The 20,530-nt window shown below is 39.5% G+C and overlaps 1 protein-coding gene across 5 annotated transcripts in view; it reads left to right on the forward strand.

Moving 5' to 3' along the window:
- The first annotated feature begins 11,220 nt into the window (after positions 1-11,220).
- Positions 11,221-20,530, forward strand: part of sh2b3 (SH2B adaptor protein 3) — a 59,005-nt gene continuing 49,695 nt past the window's right edge. Inside the window, exon 1 of one of the 5 annotated variants that reach the window (XM_040051092.1) lies at positions 11,221-11,635. The gene's annotated coding sequence lies outside the window, so the exon portion shown is untranslated. The other 4 variants (XM_040051089.1, XM_040051094.1, XM_040051095.1 and 1 more) reach the window with 4 other exon arrangements.

Raw genomic sequence — 20,530 nt, forward strand, 5'->3', positions numbered from 1 at the left:
CCTAATGACTTGGGCTCCAGGACAGTTTTTAATTTCAAGTTATATATTCAGGATTTTCTGTTTTGGTCAAACTGCCGTAACGCTGAGATACTTCACTATAGTAAGGTGCAGGTGTATGTACTGTGTATGGCCATCGCCAGTATTTTTATTGATCTTGGTGACCTGGCCCTTCAAATCTTTAAATACCCGAGGGTGAGAAGTGCCACAGTCTACCTGAGGTCCAATATTACCTCAGATATTTCGTTGTCATTCTTGAAACAGGCAAAATTCCTCTAAACACAACAATATAAGGCACAAAAAATGTGTTTTCATTTCATTACTAGGCTACTTATTTCCATATTATGCACTAATGATTAAAAAGGTCATGTCCTCTATAGTAGTTGGGATCAATGCATATAACTTTGATACAGTAATCACTTCTGCAGATATTGACTGACTCTGTCTGCTTCAAACTTCCTTTTACTGAAAGCTTTTATGAATGTCTTTAATATTCTGTTCATTTCCACATTTTTATGCTTTCTGTTTAATTTGTTTCTGCGAAGCACTTTGTATCTTTGTTTAAAAAAGTGCTGCATAAATAAACTTTATTATACATATTACAGTTTCTCTGAATTTCTTTAGGATATTTTTGTCTAAACATTTAACCGTTTTCACCTAATTAGACATAATTTGTAAATGTGAGTCAGTCTGTTTTCGCACACAGTTGCACATTTTGTTTGCTTGTGCGTGTCAGCCGTTTTTCTTTAACACAAGAATCTGATCAGTCAATTGCATGGCAGCAACTCAAAGCATTTAGTCACGTAGACATGGTCAAGGCAACCTCATGAAGTTCAAACTGAGCATGGTTGATCTGGGATTTCCCCACACTATCTTTAGGGTTTAAAGAGGCTGGTGAGAAAAAGGATGCGTCCAGTGAGCAGCAGGTCTTTGGGCAGAAATTCCTTGCTCATTTCAGAGTTCAGAGGAGAATGGGAAGGCAACAGGAATTCAATAAACCACTTTTTACATCCAAGGTACGCAGAAAAGAATATCTGAATGCAGAACACATCTAACCCTAAAGCAGATGGGTTACAGCAGCAGAAGACCATGCCGAGTGCCACTCCTGACAACTAAGAATAGGTGATAACTAACTATGATAGCTGTAATAACTATCAGACTAATTCACCTAAGTTGGAAAATTAAAAAAATAATTTCTAGTGCAACATTCAGATCATGGTCAAAATTAAGCACTGATCAGCCTGATTAGCACATCAGGCTGATGATGTAATGGTGTGGGACATATTTGCTTAGGCCAAGCAAAGCAAACATGAGGATCATTTACATCCCACAGCCTATCTGAGTATTGTTGCCGACCATTCCTTGATGATCAAATCTTCTGAGGGCTCCTTCCAGCAGGATATCACGCCAGTTGGTAAAGCTCTAATCATCTCAAACTAGTTTTTGATCATGAAAAGGCATTCACTGTACAGTCACCAGATCCCAGTCCAGTAGAGTTCCTTGTGATGTGGTGGAGCGGGACACTTGTGTCATGGATGTGCCACCAAAAAATCTGCAGCAATTGTGTGGTTGACAGAATTAACAATGCTATGCTGAAGTTTTTCATTTGAGGAGATCGACTAATAGAAGCCTAGTACAGCAGCAGCCTTTATTGCTGCTCCTCCTGCTGCTTGTTTTCAGCAGAACCCAAGCTAATTGTATTATATTGTAATTACCAGGAAGAAAAGCAAAACTTTAGTCTCATCTCTACAGTTATAACTCATATCATTGCTTTTCTGTACCCCTGTTTATAGCTGGTCTTTCTCACTCATATCTTTCTCAAGGCCTCTGAAAATATCCATCAGTAATTATCCCTGTTTTAGACCTTTATGTTCACTGCCTGATTATCAAAGTTGACCAAATGTTATTCATTATGTTCAGATTTATGCCTAATGAGCAAAATTAAAATAATATAAAAGTATTCAATAGTCAGACTTGAGTTTGAACCTGTTTAAATCCTCCATCCTCCACAGCCTGTCCAATATCCTCCAGGTTACAGAAACTATATGAAGGTCACTCACCTTCATATGGTTCATATGATTCACTCATATTCTAACAATATTGTTGTCTATGTTTAATTCTGCACAGATTTTTTTCGTAGATGGAACAAACGGTTTTAAGGAATTATATTAACAGCCCTTTGGGGTACGAGGTGTTGATTTGCAAAGCGGTTTACATGCAGGTCAGGTAGCAGGCCCCCTTAGCACGGTTCTGCTCATCGGAAATAATCCTAAAAGCAGCCAGAGGCAGCAAACTAAAGTCAACCCCTTTTAACATTTTGGGAGAATCTGAATTACAGTCTGGTGAATCGTAGACAGGTCTGTGTGAGTCAGCACTGGCGCTGAAATATGGAAATAGTCTCATGATCAGATGTCATGTGTGCAGAAAAAGGGGCCCATTTAACCTGTTTTTTAAACAATCATCGGAAAGGGTTTTGAGGGATCTTCTCTAGATTTTGTGTATTTTCTGTGGCAGTGTGAGAGCTGAGACATGAAGGTCAAAGCAGCAGAATCACTACGCTTTCGGTACCATCACTGCTTTCTCACCTGCGCCTGTAGCATTGTGACCTGGTCGCTGAAGCTGCTTTCCTTCCTTTCGAGACTCCAAAACCTTTACTCATTTCCACCAGGAGTTTTGTCAAAACTTCAATTAAAAAGCACTGAACTTTTCCAGGTAAGTCGCCACCTTTATTTCCCCCCACAGGCGTGCTTTGCCTTGTGGGTGAATTACAATTCACAGTTCAGCACCTGAAGCTTTAATAGGAATTCTGTCTACTGCTCCACCTTTAGTGGCATGACTTTTACAAAAATGCAGGCAAGTAGAGCAGACTAAAGCAAACCACGTTGTGATTTTCAACTGGACTCTCTTACCTTCATCTCTTCTGTTCCACTCTGCTTGCACAGCTTCATCTTTTGGCAGTCTCACCTGGCTGTGTCAAAACTTCTTCCTTTGAGCTGCATGTGAGCATGTCAAATGCATAAAAAGACTCCATTCAAAACCTTACTTGAATAAAATTATGTAAATGTCACCGGCAACATGTATTTAAAATATCATCAATACTCTATCACCACTCTGCAGCACAAAAATATCTTACCTGTCAGTCTTTCGGTGCTTTAATCTAATGAAATGTACCGTATTCTGTACAAAATATGTATTATTTCCCTTTGAGGTATAATTCAGAGGAAGTATAGCCTAAATTCACACAAAATGGGAAAACTAAAGTATTTGTACTCCAGTCACAACCTTGTATTTTACTGCCTCGCTGTGCATATTACTGCAGATCTGCAGAGTGCCTTATGTCTTGATTATCAGAACGGAAACCATATAAATATGAGAGCTAAAAAGCACAGCAGAATTAAAATGCTCAGGTATGATGTGGCATAGTTAACTATAAGTTATGTACAGGTAATTGATAAACTCATAAACATAAGGTAGAGTAATTAACAAACTGATCACTGGACTTCAGAGTTCCCTCTCTTAATTAATCTGAATGTTCTGTGTGAAGTCCTTCCAGACTTCTGCTCATGAATATCATTAATGCATGCCACCCATCCACATCCCCCATGCAACTGCCACCTGAGAGAACGTTGTTATGATACATGAAGAGATGTGTTTTGCTGTGATCTGGTGTCTGTCTCAAACTTTAACTGGTCAAGAAACTACTTACTTTGCTTGTTGTGACTGCACACTCAGTGAGGTGCAGTTAGCCTTGGGCTCAATGCCTTATTCTGCAACACGTTAGTCTTGCAGGGTTGCAAGTGTTGCTTACTGCCTGCTCTATTTACCTGCACCTCCTGACCTATTAGTGCCTTCATGAACTGAATACTACCATGTAAGTAGTAAGACATTTAGGACGACAGTGGATTAGATGATTATTTTTACTGTTTGTCTCTTTTTTTCTCTTCCAGAAATGGAGAAGCACATTTTATATAACTGTATGTCTGGTGTCTGATACGCTCAGTTTCTCACTTGCAAAAGGATTAAGAAATTCTTTGATGATGCATGTTTGACATTTTCAATACAGAAGAGAGACGTCTCTTTCGTTGGGTTGCCATTAGCTCTGCAGCACATAAAAAAGACACACACAGAAACACACACACATGCATTTTTCTTGAAGTTCATTTCACTTTTCTCCTAATTTAGCTTCGAGGGCAAGCTTCTTGTTTCAGTGTTTTTTAGTTGTATTTGAATATGCATATATATCATATCAAGACATTAAGGGAAATGCACCTGACTATTATCTTTTCTAGTTTTTAAATTTTTAATTGCAAAGGTTTTACACCTAGTTTGGTTTTTAGTTTAGCCACTTCCTAGCTTTTATATCAGTCTTGGTACAGTATGAGTCTCAATGCATACAGTCATATTAAATAGCTATACAGACACAGACTGCACGCATCTCTCCTGCATCTTTGTGAGCTCTTCTGCTCACTAGAGGAGATCTAAACAGTAACACATAAACACATATTCACACTTTGTCTCCCCAGCTGCATTTCTAAATTGCAGTGAAATTAAATCATTCTTTAAAGATGTATTTCTGCTTTTCAGAGAATACAGTGGGGCAAAAAAGTATTTAGTCAGCCACCGATTGTGCAAGTTCCCCCACTTAAAATGATGACAGAGGTCAGTAATTTGCACCAGAGGTACACTTCAACTGTGAGAGACAGAATGTGAAAAAAAAATCCATGAATTCACATGGTAGGATTTGTAAAGAATTTATTCGTAAATCAGGGTGGAAAATAAGTATTTGGTCACCTCAAACAAAGAAAATCTCTGGCTCTCACAGACCTGTAACGTCTTCTGTAAGAAGCTTTTCTGTCCCCCACTCGTTACCTGTATGAATGGCACCTGTTTGAACTCATCATCTGTATAAAAGACACCTGTCCACAGCCTCAAACAGTCAGACTCCAAACTCCGCCATGGCCAAGACCAAAGAGCTTTCGAAGGACACCAGGAAAAGTATTGTAGACCTGCACCAGACTGGGAAGAGTGAATCTACAATAGGCAAGCAGCTTGGTGTGAAAAAATCAACTGTGGGAGCAATCATCAGAAAATGGAAGACATACAAGACACGCAAGATCTCATCCCGTGGGGTCAAAATGATCATGAGAACAGTGAGCAAAGATCCCAGAACCACACGGGGGGACCTGGTGAATGACCTGCAGAGAGCTGGGACCAAAGTAACAAAGGTCACCATCAGTAACACACTACAACGGCAGGGAATCAAATCCCGCAGTGCCAGACGTGTTCCGCTGCTGAAGCCAGTGCATGTCCAGGCCCGTCTGAAGTTTGCCAGAGAGCACATGGATGATACAGCAGAGGATTGGGAGAATGTCATGTGGTCAGATGAAACCAAAGTAGAACTTTTTGGTATAAACTCAACTCGTCGTGTTTGGAGGAAGAAGAATACTGAGTTGCATCCCAAGAACACCATACCTACTGTGAAGCATGGGGGTGGAAACATCATGCTATGGGGCTGTTTTTCTGCCAAGGGGACAGGACGACTGATCCGTGTTAAGGACAGAATGAATGGGGCCATGTATCGTGAGATTTTGAGCCCAAACCTCCTTCCATCAGTGAGAACTTTGAAGATGAAACGAGGCTGGGTCTTCCAACATGACAATGATCCAAAACACACCGCCCGGGCAACAAAGGAGTGGCTCCGTAAGAAGCATTTGAAAGTCCTGGAGTGGCCTAGCCAGTCTCCAGACCTCAACCCCATAGAAAATCTGTGGCGGGAGTTGAAAGTCCGTGTTGCTCGGCGACAGCCCCAAAACATCACTGCTCTCGAGAAGATCTGCATGGAGGAATGGGCCAAAATACCAGCTACTGTGTGTGCAAACCTGGTAAAGACCTATAGTAAACGTTTGACCTCTGTTATTGCCAACAAAGGTTATGTTACAAAGTATTGAGTTGTATTTTTGTTATTGACCAAATACTTATTTTCCACCCTGATTTACGAATAAATTCTTTACAAATCCTACCATGTGGATTCATGGATTTTTTTTTCACATTCTGTCTCTCACAGTTGAAGTGTACCTCTGGTGCAAATTACTGACCTCTGTCATCATTTTAGGTGGGGGAACTTGCACAATCGGTGGCTGACTAAATACTTTTTTGCCCCACTGTAGATGTGTGAGGTTCTTCAAAACCTGCAAACTGCCAGAGCATTTCCCGGTGGCCTGAAGGTCATTTTCGGCCTGCAGCGAACCAGCAGTGAACATGCATTGAACTTGAGCAGCAAAGTCACAGCAAACACAAGAGAGCTGACGGACCTCTCAGGCGTGACTCTGCAGGGTTCATGGTGAGCACCCCGAAGGGGAAGTGCATGTGGGCTTGCTCTTTCTTTCTGTAAAGCCTTTACATGCTTCTAGTGGAGTCAATCGGCATAATGCTGACTCCTCTAGAAGAAACATGGAGCACAGAAGGAGAGATTGGAAAAGAGGGGAATGAAAAACATGAGCATGAAAACGCATAGTTAGCCCTTTTTTTGTGCTCTTGTAGCTCATGCTCAATTTCAGTACGTTCAAGGTTGCATTGTAGATTTATTGCATGACGTATGAAAATTTTTCTGTGTCTGTCCTTGTGGCAGCAGAGCTGATTCTGCTGTCTGTGCAGTGATGCAGAGGGCCTTCAGTATTGCCCATGATGGATAACAGTTTGTTTAACTTCAAGTGTTTTCCCACTTTGCAGGAAATCCCAGAGTAAGACTCACTAATTACTTTATTGAGTCTGCTCCGATGCTGCTCCCAGAGCACAACATACCGTTCTCACCAGGCAGACTGGTAGAAAATCTCTAGATAAGGGGAACTCACACAAAAATGTGTGTGGTGCTCTTGGTTTATATGAATATTTATTATTAAACTTTGGATGTTAAAACTGAGAGACTTTTCAAATTTAAAATTGCTGACACGGAAATTCTAGCATATCCAGTCATGGAGCTGTTCACATTATGTGTGCGTTGTGTTATATTCACAATTACATTATTATACCTGCAGCCATTAGCATATATCTACAACCACAATAGCTGACTTTTGCTCTTTTTTTGGTTTCTTAATTTTGTCATGAAGTCTCATCTCCATTCAAATCACTTTTTGGTACCACGGTTCAGTTCCGTTAGTTTTCATTAGTGCATAACACCATTATCACTGATACACGAATGAAGGGGTAGGAGTGATACAGTGTGATTTTATGTTTGTTTGTTTGTTTGTTTGTTTTTCAAATTTCAAAATGTAATATTGAGACAGCTTTCATTTTTAGCACGTATCATTAAAAGTCTAGTTGGATGTGTACATTTTTTCACAACTCCAAAAGTTTGTTACTGTAATCGCAGACTGAAGGAATATGTGACTGTGCCAAATTAACACTGTCATGCAGTCTGATGCCTCGACTCTGCTGGCTGGGTTCTCTGCGGGTGCTTTGGCTTCCTCCTTCAGTACAAAGGCATGTTAGATTAAATTGTGATTCTGAAATGTCAGTAAGTGTGGCTATACGTCTGAATTGATGGACTAGTGACCTGTCCAAGGTATATCCTGCCTTTGCTCAGTGACAGAAGGGATAGACTCCAGGAAATGTAAGTTTATTGTGTAAATAACCAGTGATTTTTAACCAATTTCTCTTTATGATACCGTAAAAAAGACGTTTTCTATAAACAGGCACACGCTCCTCATGCACTGCAGGCCGTCTGCCATCAGATGTCGCTGTTTAACAATTTTAGATATGTATTTCACAAATAGCTTCAAACTTTATACTCATACCTGGCAATATAAATTAACGTTTTTACCATCAAACAAGAAATAAACAACGGATTTCGGGTCTCTAGAGAAGTAAAAAGCAAAAACAAAACAGAAAAACACAACAATCCATTGTAGGTCAAGATAAAATATGTCTTCGTTTGTTTTTATTTCCCCTGTCTTATTTGTTAGAGAGAAAGAGAAAATATTAACGTCACATTTAAGTGATCTCCTTACTTTAAAGTATAGCATAGTACAGATCTACTGAGTTAAAGCCACAGCAAACAACATTACACACCTGAACATCTGTTTTGTTAATAATATTTTTTTTTAATGATCTGCATCCATAAATAAAGTACCAAAATAAAGGTGCAATAACTAAAAGACTTCACCTAAGAAACTAGACACCTTTTGCAGTAACCTGCCCAGGATGGTATTCAATAGGAGCTACTTCCTCCCTGATAATTTCAACATAAAAGTACACTCTTAAAGCTAAACACTGGTGACTCAGAAAGTGTTTTTTCATCTATGTATATCACACTTCTGTCATAAAATCTGTCCTTATGACAGTTTTAGAAGATTATTAAAGGATACATTTACAGCTGTGGATACATCTCATTGAGTGAAATCAGCTGAGACACAATACAGTGTTTGTGTGCATAAAAATGGGTCAGTGGTGGCAAACATATAAGCATGTTTGCACAGGAAATATGTTGCTGACACTGCTGGGCAGAGTGATTATAGACCGCCCAGCTGTCCCAAACATCCTGTGTTTGTTGTGAGCTCATTTAACTTCATATTTTTTGTGAATATGCAGTCATACAGGATGACAATAAATTAAATGACATGCGTGTTTTCAGGCAGATTGTGCCTTGTTTCAATATTTGGTGCATATTCCTAAATAGGTTCATATTTGATTGTATCATGTCGAGCACAGTGCCAGTGAAAAGTGGCTGTAAGTAATTTAGTTGGTGTGCACTGAGCTGTACAATTAAGAGACTGATTTCATGCTGTTTTATGCTTGTCTTGCGCCACATGCATGTCACAGGAAAATATCTGACAGCTGCAGTTTGCAAATAGAATTAGATGAGCACATTCAGTTACTGTATTTTTAATAAATTCTGCATTTAAACAGAGATAAATGCTAAATGCAGTCAGCTGTTTAATACTTGCCACGTGTATAATTAATAATAACACGATCTAAGGTGACGATAAATATTCACTATAATGTGAACAGGGGCCATGTTGCATGCAAAGTGAGGATATTGATAGCAAAAAGACAACTGAAAACTAAAAGCAGGCGTGATAGAATTTCAGTTGACTCAAATAAAAATGAAACCTTGACTCTGAAAACCAATAAAAACAAAGTAAAGCACTCTCATAAAACACACTAACAATAAATAAATACATAAATCAAACAGGAAATGTCCCAAGTTTTCATCTGTGTAATTTTGGTCAAATTTGTCAACAAGCCCCACATTTCTTCATGATTTCATGTTAACTGCCATCACAATGTGACGTTTGTTTTGTAATAGTCTACTTACTAGAAACACCCAACATATTATAAGAATTAAAAAGACTGAATCTGAAACTAATGAAAAATGAAGTAAAAGTGAACTGTGGAAACAAACTGAAAGGAAAATATAAAGGAAAGTTCATTAGAAATACAAAACAGAAGAAAAAAGTAAGGTGTGGTTTATGTTGATTTCATGTATCACTGTTTCATCACAGAGGGTCCTGTTCTCATCTTGTACTAGAGATCTTAAACAGCACTGTATGGGGTTTATTTGCAAGACTCCACAAAGATCGCCTGGTTATCTCTGCTCTTTGCCTGAATTTAAACATAGGACTTTAAATGTCAGCTCACAGGACATTGTTACCTTGGCTGTACCTTTTACCCACAGCAAACTATGGAAGAACTACATTTGAATACTTTCCTGCACACAGATGGAACAAGCTAAAAAAAAAACTATGAAGTTATCTGATTCCATTGGAGCATTTTAAAATGTTATATTTGTGTATCTGCAACTACTCTTGTACTTTTTTCTTTTTCCTTCTGTCTTCTCATTTACAACAAGTCCCTTTAGGGTTGCTTTGGCAACCCCTAAAGGGACCTCTTGTACATAGCTTTTTTCATTTCTGAGCGTGTATACTGTGTCATTGTGACTTTGTGCTCTTAAACTGTATGCCCTTTGTTGAAAAGAAGATCTCAATCTCAATGGCCATCTATTTGAATAAAACAATTTAATTCTACTCTTTCTTTTGGCTGCTTCCTTTAGGGGTCACCACAGTGGATGGTCTGCCTCCAGCTGACCCTATCCATAGGATTCACACCATCTGCACTGTTCTCCTTCACTACATCCATGAGCCTCCTCTGTGATCAACATCTTTTGTCCAGTATATCCAGTCTCTCTCTTCTACACAAGTCCAGACCATCTCACTAACTTTGTCCTAAAACCGCTCAAGCCGTCCCTCTGATGTACTCATTTCTAATCCCGTCTAACTTGGCCACTCCCAACAAACATGTAAACATCTTCCACTCTGCCCCCTCCAGCTCAGCCTCCTGTCTTTTTGTTTGTGCCACCGTCTCTAAACCATAGATCATAGCAGGTCTCACCAACATCCTGTAAACCTTCCCTTTCACTCTTGCTGTAATTATCTCAAATCACATCCGACACTCGTCTCTGGGCCTGCACTCTCTTCTTCACTTCTCTTGTGCACTGTCCGTTGCTTTCGATGGTTGACCCCAGGTATTTAAAGTCATGCACCTTCACTACCTCTACTCCTTGCAGCTTTACAGTTCACACACGCGTATTCTGTCTTATTTGCACTGAGTCTCCATTTGCCCTTTTGGTTGGACATTTCCCGTGTGCCTGCGTGGGCCTCCTCCTCTACTCCACCTTCCTCTCACAGTCCAAAGACATGCATTATAGACTTATTGGTCATTCTAATTTCGCCATGTAAGGCAGAAAAGGTGACTTGTAAATGTACGGTTAAAAAAAAAAAAAGTTTTTACAGAGCAGTAAGACAAGAAAAGTACATTACATTTCACTTTGAATTTTTATTTTCATTTAGGTTTAGTTTCAGTTCCTTTCCTGTGTGGATCTGCTCATTTCAGTTTAGTTTTTATTGTTGGAAAATGTTCTGTTTCAGTTCAGCTTTTATTAGTTTCAGTGTTACTTTTGGTGTTTATTTTTTAATTGGGGTGGCATTTGTCAGTCTATTACAATGCAAACACTTCTCATCATGTAGACATTGCAGTCTCAATGAACATGAAAAAAGCAAACGCTAAAACTAAGCACATTACCTTGGTGGTTTTTATTCTAATGAGTTTTGTAAGCATACAGTTTGTTTGTCTTTATAAAAAAAAACCTCATTTTTAATTCTTATTTAATTTAAGTAAAATATTTTCCACGCAATATTTTACTTTTGTTTTAGTCTACTGTAGTAACGGTGTTACAATTCGGATATTGCCTCCTTAAGATAGAAAGTCTTATTTTGAAAATACAAGTGCGGAAGTAAGTTTAATCGCGAAAGCTCACTGGACCGCCACACTTTTTTTTCTTTTTTTTTTGACGGAAACGAGGGCTAACCATTTTTTTCCGCGTCAAGTTCGTGGCTGAAAGTTTTCTTCCTCTCTCTTTTTTCCCCCCTTTTGCGGAGGACCGGTCGCATGCAGTCACAATGAGGGAGAAAGCGAAGGACTTTTTATCGCACGGCTTCTCCTCCGGTGTCCACTTCACGTTGCTCTTCACTGACGTCGTTTAGACTTACTTTAATGCACAACACATTTCCGTTATGCGAAGTCCAACTTGTTGGTTAGTCGTCGTGCTGCGGTGGGTGCCCATCCGAGATAACGGAGAACGTGAGTATGTTGTGGCAGTAACTTTCACCCCCCCTCCCTCTCCCACACTCTCTTCTTAGCATTGCTAAACTTTTCTTTCTTTCTTTCTTTTTCTTTCTTTATTAAATGTAGCCGCTTGGCGACTAATCCCAAAATATGCAGCAGCCATGTGAACATTTTTTCTTCAAGGTCGGAAAAAAGAAATGTAAAAAATAAAAAAAAAACGTGGTCGTGTATAGTTTAAAGGGTCTGCAGGAGTAGCTTCCCGAGTTGGTTGCATGCAGGCGGTGCTGGCGCAGATTTTCCTTTAATTTTTTTCCCTTTTGCCCCTAAAGTGTTTTTTTTTTTCTTTTAACTAGAAATTAACTTGGTCCTGTCAAACCACAGAACAGCTTCTTCTGTCTCAGCGAGCACAGCTGTCACAATATACACACATGCAAATGTGCAGTTGGCAAGTTTGTAACTAACTCGAGTGAATTTATGTCACTCAAAAAATTGTTTAAGGCTTTGGCGCAAATTTACTCAGCAGTGGTCGCCATGGTGATGACGCAATACTAATCCCACTGACCCTTGATTTTAGGGATTCGTGTCAGGTATTTAAATACAGAGACAGGCACTGATAAAGTGCGCTTTAAAAAAATACCGTGTTAAAAACGTGCATCTGAAGTTTAGTTTGCGCCTATTCATGACTGCTGGATGGAGATTAGAAACTAGTGGGGAGAAGCCACTTGGTTTGAGAGTCCAGTGCTGTGTGTGTGTGAGTGTGTGTCTGTGTGTGTGAGAGAGAGTAAATCAAAGTACTCATTTTGGTGTGTGTGTGTGTGTGTGTGTTGGAAGGAATTCAGGTCTATTTCTGGCTCATGGCTGTTTGTGTGTGTGTGTCTTTGTTTGCACCGATTCCAGCTTTTAGAGCTTTGAAATGAAGGTACTTTTGGGAAGGTGAAGGCGTGTTGGCCAACGTGCCTTTAGTTGTGATGGTTCAGTTCAAGGTGTGTGACTGTGGAGTGCTTTATGTGGCAACGTTGGTCTGTGTGTGTACTACAGGAGCATGATCCTTCAAAGTAAAAGCTTCACTAGCTGTGGTGGTTGCTGAAATCCTCTGACCAAAAAATGTGTAGTAAAGAGCAGATGGAAAACTACATTCTAAGATGCGTTTTGGAAAATATTGGGGTTATGGTGCAGATGAAAACAAAAAACACCAGAGGCTGCTAAACATGTTAATACCAATGTATTAACACTCAATTGGGGTTTGCTTTGTTGTGATATAACTTGGGAAGTACCACATCAAGGCTTAAATGCATTTTTTATTTAAAACATTTTCATGACCACCAGATATGTTTTGCCATCCTTAATCGCCATCAAATGGGTAAAATAGCATAAAGACATGCTGACTTCAGTAAAATTAGATGGCCCATTACATGCACCACTGTTTGGGTCACAATATAATTACAACATTATATTGGAGGTAATAATGAGCTGTCATTCACGTTAATATTTTCTTAGCATAATTCTGCCTCTTCTACATTTTTCGGTGGTTATGTTATTTTACTTTTGCCCGTGTGTGATCTGTGTGATATTAACAGGTGCTGAAGCTTACCTGCAGGGTACATATTTACCTTGTGAGGTCTGCATACTTTGACGACTGAGTCATTTCGATGCAACAGTCACACCTTGAGCCACAGAGGCAAAAAATATGCCTCTTGGGTGGTAAAGTAACACGGCTTTGTATATAGTTTCTTTGGCTGATAATTTTAATTCTGTCGAGCCAACCTGACGGGGTTTATGCCAGACAGGCCTGCAAAGCCAGGAGAATATTTAACGGTGCATTGGGTTAAGGGAGCGCTATTCAGTCACCATAACTTACAGTGTGGGATAAAGAGCGATGGTGAGCGATGTAGGTGCAGCCATGGCTACGTCTTCTGTGCAGAAATTAATGAATTAGAAAGGCGAAAGAGAGACAGCAAGGAGTTTAGTTCCTGCTTCCAGCATGAAGAGAATGTAATGTAGGCCATACCAGCTGGAAAACAGTGAACCATATCAGACACAAACTAAAATGACTGAACTGATTGCATCAGAAGGTGAAACTGTATTGAGTCATGAAATATTCCTTTTTTTGTAGTTTAACCACAACTTAACTTTTTTGTCTGTTGTGATAGTATCTTTTGTTTGAAAATACATCCTAAAAAATTCTTCAGTCTTGGCTGTCATTGTTATAAGCTGGTGAAAACCCTCCACAGACTAAAGCCTATCTGTAATCTTTTTACAGGTTTGCAGCACTTCCAGATTCCTGTTTGGCTTGTGTAGTCTCAAGTGAAACTGTTATTTCTCAGAAAAAAACCCTTTTACTTCCCCACAGATTTTCTTGATTTCTGATGCATGGATGCATTGGTTCTGTCTTCACTTCTCTTTTGCTCTTTGTGGTATGGCTAAAGTGGGGTTGTCACACTCATAGGCCACATGCAACCCAATTTGATCTCAAGTGGGCTATGCCCGTAAAACCGTATCAATGCAAAAGGAAGAAAGGGAAGAGAAAACTTAATATACAATTACAAGTATATTCTAACAGAGACATGCCATTAAAAATGAGCTCGAGTTGAACATTATGCCTGACCTTTGGCATGCATGTAGTGCATTTGCTCTCATTGCAATTTACTAATCAGAGTGGAGCTATAGAAGGAACAAAACCTTCACATGTGGTGTTGTTGTAACTAAACAGCATTAGTGTTTTATGACTTTTATTAATCCGACAGCCTGGTTAGATCCCAAAATCCTTTTGGCTTTCTGTACATTTTCATTCCTGTGCGATCCAGGATTAGCAGGGCATTTTGTTTTCAGTTTTCACACTTTGCAAAGCCATGCAGTGGCTCCTGGTGGTGCATGTTTAACACCCATGGACTAAAGAGGCGGTGTGGTGTACGCACGTACACCACAATCATATTCAAACATAAAAATAAATAATAAACCTGAATTCTGTGGCTCATCCTAGCAATTCTGCCATCATTTTTTCACCACCAGAGTATCTTGGAGTCTCTCTAGAGAGGAGCATGACTCTTTTCAGCATGATTATAACAAGATTTTTTCCAACTTGATATGATTACTTGGTTGGGGATTTTATGCAATACCGCACATTAATATCCTGGAAGCTGTCTGAGACGTATTTCCTTGAAAGAAAGGAGTGCAGCTTAATCGTGATCATTTTTACTTTTTTTTGTTTTTTGAACCAGTTGTGCATCCAGAAATAAGTGAGAGGAGTGAACTCTGAAGCTTTGGCTATCAGATGCGGATCAGACACTGTCATGGTTCGATGTCTTGAACTGAGATGTTATCAGAGTCAGCTTTTCCGCTTCCCCCAGGGGTTCTAAGAAATCCACTGATGAGACCACGAGAGAGGTCTGACCCACAGTGGCCTCAGTGGGGAAGAGGGAGGAGGCGGCAAAAGAGAGAGGAGAGCCATGGGAGATAATTTGGCAGGGAGCTGGGAGTTGACTGAGAAATAAAGAAGAAACAAATTAGGACCAAAAAAAGGGGAAGGAAAGAAGGCTATTTTCTGGTCATAACAGACTTTCTACAATAACCCGGACATTATTGAGCTGTTGGTGTGTGTTTATGTGATATGACTTGCACAGCTTTTGGCATCTGAGTCCTAAAATCTCAGCTTTAACTGTGGATTCTCACCACAGACACACACAAACATATACATATAAGGCGTTCACTAGGGTTAAGTACTTGCCTGTGTGTGAACACGTTTGTGCAAGTGTTAGAGAGGGGATACGCATGCGTGCCTGTGTTTTTTCCAAAACAGCAATAATTAGAGAGTGTGTGTGTGGGTGTGTGGGTGTGTGTTTTACTCCAATGCACCCTTGTTCTTGTTGTTGGAAGAATGTTGATTATAGTCTTGATTTAGCTGCAGCAGCATAAGGATCTCACTTAAAAGCATGTGTGCGCTTGCAGGCTCGGCATTTGCTGGACATTGATGGATATGTGTGTGTGGGTGGTTGCACACAGTGAAGGTGTATGATGGGGTCAAGAGTTTGTTTTGTTTTCAAGTTGTCCAAAGAAACACTGCCCGTCATGACAAGTTTTTCCAGATTCCTTGGCTGCGTGGTGCAGAGCTGGAGTTGGTCGCTGCATTTAAACTGTGCTATTCTTTTGTTGTTGTTTAATTTTTTTTACAAAAATGCTAAGTACTTCATGGTTGTAGTATTGCAAATGTGAGAATTTTCTGCCCTTGCATGTCAAACAGAGCTGTGTTTTTCTATTTAGCAGAAATACGAGTCATGTCTCAGCTGAAGTGAAAGTAGGATTACATTTCTCACACAAAATGTCCAGTTTGCAGCAAGTCCCATCACAAGCACAGAATTTGCTATCAGTGCAGAAAAACGGGATTCTTGGGAAATGTCTTTGTGCCAAAAAGAGGCACTTTGTAAGGCCTAACACAGAAACTCTGTTGGCTCCTTATAAGCCCCAACGTAGAAAGGTTTAGACTCCTGAATTAGCCTTCCGGGAAGTCAGATGCCTGCAGATGATTCACTGCTGATCTGAGTGAATGATGGAGTCAGTTATGTCTCAGCCAAATCCCGACAACAACTCAACACAGTGATAGAGTATTGCACCTCTTAAATATTGGCAAAGTGAATCAGAACAATCATGTGACTCATTCAGAAAGTGCTTGTGGATTTCAGACAGACATACATCTGGAGTTTTGAGTCGTGAATGTTTGAATCGACTGAATTGTTTTGATTTGACTCAGTTTTAGTGGTGAGTAGCTGAGTCAAGGATTGTGTCATCAGCTTTTCCGAAACTAAGCTTTTGTTCCCTTACCTTCCAGTAAGAAGTTGAGGTCGAGCTTTCGGTGACAGTCGAGCTGAGAAGCTGTTTTTTAAATTCAACAGTGAACTGATTTTTGTGTTTAACGGTAAAAAAAAAAAAAGCACTCTCATTTGTTCTTGGCCAACAATTTCTAAGCTAATTAGACCAACATTTGAATATGTCTTGATAATGTGGGGATATTTTGTACCCAAAAGGTCAGAGGTAAAGTTTTGGCTCGGTTTTCAGACCTGTGTGAGTAGGGGCTAAGTTCTTCAGTGATCTGTTTGGATTGCAGGCAGCCATTTTTGTTGTGAGTGAGTCTGGCCACTGGTCTTTGTAATTATTCATACATCTGTTTATTTATTGATTGGCAGTTTTGGTTCTCTATTGGAGCTGAGTGTCAAAAGTAATATCCATATGAATGTCAGCAGAACATTGCTTTGTAACAAGATGATCAACCCACCTGTCAGTGTTTTTTGATATTGTGACTCATTTGTGTAGCTTTAGGGAAAATAATAATTAAATATTAAAAGTCAGGAGTGTATCATTTATCCTGTGATGACGCAGAAATGCAACAGATTTGTGACACATCAGTGGTGGATATTCTCTTGATCTCTTCTCTATGTTTGCATTAGTCTGCATCACAGAGCTGGAGAAATCAAGAGGGGATAAAAACAGTGGTCAAGACTTGTCTTTTGTACTGGGTACACTGTTTCTTGCTATACACTACATATGGGCAAATTGCTATTACTTAAGGGGGGGGGGCTCTGGCCTCTGCATTCCGACAACAATAACACAATGCTGCTATTCTTAAGACACAGAAATAAAGTCCAGCCACTTTCTGCCTATTTCCTGTGGTGGGAACTGAGACAGGGAGGCAGGTTGGGAAAGTAGGAAAAGCAAAGGCTGGGTCTATGATGATAAGAAGGAATTCAGACTGTGTGCAGGAGTAATCCACGTTGAGCACTGGAAAACAAAACTGGGGTTTTAGCTTAAATGAAACAGTTAATATGATGATATTATGTATCCTGACTAATACACATCCTTCCAGCTGTCCGACATCCTACCAATGACTAATACAAAACATCTTTACACAATCTGCAGTCTGTCATTATCCTGACCCTGGCATGTGAAGGAAATACTAAACTATAGGGCTCGTGTAGCAACAGGCAAAAGAAAAAAGAGAGAGGCAAGTTATGACTTTGCTTTGATTGTGTGGATTTGACATGTGAGGAGGGAATGAAGTCAGCAGCAAATGACAGGCATCACAGACAGTACAGGCCTCAAAGCTGACAAAACACAACACACAATGAGGTCTGTGTTACAGGCAAACACTTCATTACAATCAGGTCCGGTAAAGGTCTGATTTGGTGTAACAATTCTCAGAAACAGCGGTTTTAGATTACAGCTTTAGGTTTTGTTAGTTTTTTTTCTTTAAAAAGAAGACTGATAACAATTATTTTTGCCAGAGGTCTGATCATGTGATTTCTGATTGGGTCACAGATAAAAAACTAAACTCCTCATTTGCGACTAGTACGATTAAAGCAGGCTCCACACGGGCAGACGTTTGACTGATTTTGGTCTCGGTTTCACAACTGTTACACCCCCTGCTTTCACTCCACATCTAACGCGGAGATTTTTTTTTACAAGATATTTCCTTCTGATTCTCCTGGAGCATCAGTGTGAAGTATTTTAGCTTTTGGAAGACTGAACAGTTTATTCTAGGCCCCATCACCATTTCTTGTGGCCTCTAGTAAGTACATTTAAACCACTTGAAAGCCACAGTGGGTATGTTATCTGTTCAGCACTGTAGTGGTATTTGAAAAATTCATATCTTGCTTGACATTATAAAGAGTATATCAGTACATCCGATGTACTGGCCAACACTGAAGCACATGGAGTTGAGTTTACACTTAGTTCTTATTTTTTCAGCATTTTTGAGTCTTTCTAAGGAGATCAATTTAAAACACACCGATAAAGAAATCTTCAGGTCTGAAGAAACACGTTTTCAGAATTTAAAGCCAAAATCAAATTTTTGAGCATAAATTTAAGCATCTGTCTGTTGAGATATAAAAGATGAGATATAAAAACTGCACCAATTTGATGATGATGATACAAAATAAAAGAAACAAGCACTGGCAATCCAGGATGTTTGACCTTATTTCTGATAATTCAATGAAGGAAACCTGAAAAAGTGCATTTTCGGGAAACTTGAAGGACTTCTATCACCATGTGGGATAGATGGCTGGTCAACATATTTTCTAATATAGGAATATTTTAACACTTTCAATCTTATGGCATGGCAAGTCCAGATTTGCAGATCTTTGTAGTGTGATTTCAGTCTCAGTTTCAGTATTGTTACACCCCTGCTCTTACTCCGTAGCTTCTTTGTGAGTAATATGGCTACATCCGAATTGTTTTCCTTTTACATGTGTTAGACAAAAGGTTTCCTGCTCATTCTCACAGAGCAACAAGTTAGCGTTTGGAACAGGGATTACAGAGCCAAAGCTTCTCCATGTCTTTGTGATATCCAGATTAAACTTGTATAACAACACCACTGGGCTCTGGCTGTGCCTAGTAGTTGCAATCGCCGCCTCCCCTCGTGTTATACCTTTGAATCAGCTGATGCTTTCCTCAGGCTATGGGAAGTTAAGCCCAAAGTTATCTCATGTTTCAGCGCTACTTCCTCCTTTACAATATGTTCTTCAATTATGTAAGCTGTGTGCGTCTCGCTTTCTGCTCTATGTATTATCAAAGCTCTTTCACATCTCACTTCACACAAACAGGAACAGTAAGCCTCAGCCAATCCCAACCCTGCGACTGTATGTCTTTTTCATGTCGGCCTCTGCTTTTATGCACCTGATCAATCGGCCTCAACGCAGCTCGTTGCGGGTAGCTGATGTCAGGCCGTGCCACTTTGGCGTGATGCAGAGCAGCTTGTTGCATTCAAGTATAAAACATGAAGTGAAAGGAATGGAAAAAAGGTCACATGGTGTCGGTTTGTGTTAACTGCTATGTTGCCTATCAGTACAGCAGGCAGTTGTGCTTGTCAAAACAATATTGAATGGTGGCTGTATTAGAGCGAATTCCTGGACCCTTTTCTCTTGAAAACAGACTTGGATAGTAGTGGTATGTGGATTTTTATTCATGTCGGCTTTTTTGTTTTTTATGGATGTTGTTGATCAAACTTGGTGGGACATTTATTAACTTTATGTACACTTACAGCCATGAAGCAGACTCTTCACAGGCATGGCGATATTTTTTCTTAGTTTACCGATCAAACTAGAGAAGTTATGAAAGTATAAATTTGCTGGTTCGTATCGTAGACTGTACATAAAAGATCAGAATCAGAATACTTTATTGATCCCTAGGGGAATTTATTTTTCGTTACAGTGCTCCATTATAAACAAACATTAACAAAGACTGGATGGAGGCAGCCACTGAAGCAGTACCTATTAATTTCTTGATTCCTCGTTTTAAAGTATTTAGTTTAGGTTTATTGGTCACTGCCAGTTTGTCTTGTCACTAACTTAACAGCTAACAGTAGAAAACTTGGTTAGTTGTATCTAAAATCTGATAGTACTAAAAAAAAGATCAAATTGAACTTTGACTCAGTGGTGCCCACATGTTCTAAAAAAATTAACGTAATATGCTCAAAAAGGCACCAGCAGCACAGACACGGTTGAGAGGATTTGAATGAAGACTAATTAGTAGACAGCTACTGGTTATAATGGTCTCTGTTGGTATACTTGTCAATCAAGGCAGTCAAAATCTAAATGGTTTTATTCATCCAGTCTACAGTTATTAAGGAGAAATAAGCTATAGAGACCAAAGCAGTTTCTGTATCAGGCTGCTAACGTGATTGCTGCTGCTTAAAATGGGATTGTAATGACCCATTTATTCTCGCCATTCTCACTCTCCCATCTATAGCAACATTGTTAAAACATAGCAAAAATAAGTAATCATAATACTAAGATCACTAGTGACGACGTGTCTCAGTGGAGTGATGGCAAAAAAACAATTAGCGATTTCACATCTTTTCAGTTTCATATTGTGACTCGGTTTATTTTTATCTCAGAAGCCGATAAAAGCTGACCCATTTCCTCCCATT

This window comes from Simochromis diagramma, unplaced genomic scaffold (genome assembly GCF_900408965.1).
Source record: "Simochromis diagramma unplaced genomic scaffold, fSimDia1.1 OVJJ01000131.1, whole genome shotgun sequence".
Lineage (NCBI taxonomy): Eukaryota > Metazoa > Chordata > Actinopteri > Cichliformes > Cichlidae > Simochromis > Simochromis diagramma.